This window comes from Malaclemys terrapin, chromosome 15 (genome assembly GCF_027887155.1).
Source record: "Malaclemys terrapin pileata isolate rMalTer1 chromosome 15, rMalTer1.hap1, whole genome shotgun sequence".
NCBI classification, from domain to species: Eukaryota; Metazoa; Chordata; order Testudines; family Emydidae; genus Malaclemys; species Malaclemys terrapin.
This window is the reverse complement of record NC_071519.1, coordinates 1,710,237-1,711,184: the sequence shown is the minus strand read 5'-3', so window position 1 is coordinate 1,711,184 and position 948 is coordinate 1,710,237.

Genomic DNA, 948 nt, shown 5'->3' with positions numbered 1-948 from the left:
TGCTCAGCCTGTTGTTGAACCGCTCCTTGCTGCTGGCAAGGTGCCCCGTGTATGGCTTCAGAAGCCAAGGCATTAAGGGGTAGGCAGGGTCTCCCAGGATCACAATGGGCATTTCGACTTCCCCCACGGTGATCTTCTTGTCCAGGAAGAAAGTCCCGGCTTGCAGCTTCCTGAACAGGCCGGTGTTCTGAAAGATGCGTGCGTCATGCACCTTTCCAGACCAGCCTGTGTTAATGTCTGTGAAACGCCCACGGTGATCCACAAGCGCCTGGAGAACCATAGAGAAATACCCCTTGAGATTAATGTGGCTAGGTGGGCTGGTGCCAGAATTGGAATATGCGTGCCATCAGTCGCCCCTCCGCAGTTAGGGAAGCCCATTTGTGCAAAGCCAACCACAATGTCATGCACGTTGCCCAGAGTGACGGTCTTTTGGAGCAGGATGCGATTAATGGCCCTGCACACTTCCATCAACACGACTCCAACGGTCGACTCTCCCACTCCGAACTGGTTAGCGACCGATCGGTAGCAGCCTGGAGTAGCAGCAAGCTTCCACAGTGCAATCGCCACGTGCTTCTCTAACAGCAGGGCAGCTCTCATTCTCGTGTCCTTGCACCGCGGGGCTGGGGAGAGCTCATCACGCACTCCCATAAATGTGGCTTTCCTCATGCGAAAGTTCTGCAGCCACTGCTCATCATCCCAGACGTGCATGGCAATGTGATCCCACCACTCAGTGCTTGTTTCCCGAGCCCAAAAGCAGCGTTCCACTGTGGTCAGCACCTCCGTGAATGCCACAACCAATCTCGTGTCATAGCTACTACGCGTGGCGAGATCAATGTCACACACCTCTTGCCTTTGTAGTTTAAGGAATAACTCCAGTGCCACTCGTGATGTGTTGGTCAGAGCGAGCAGCATGTTGGTCAACAGGGTGGATGCATTCCTGCAGCCCGA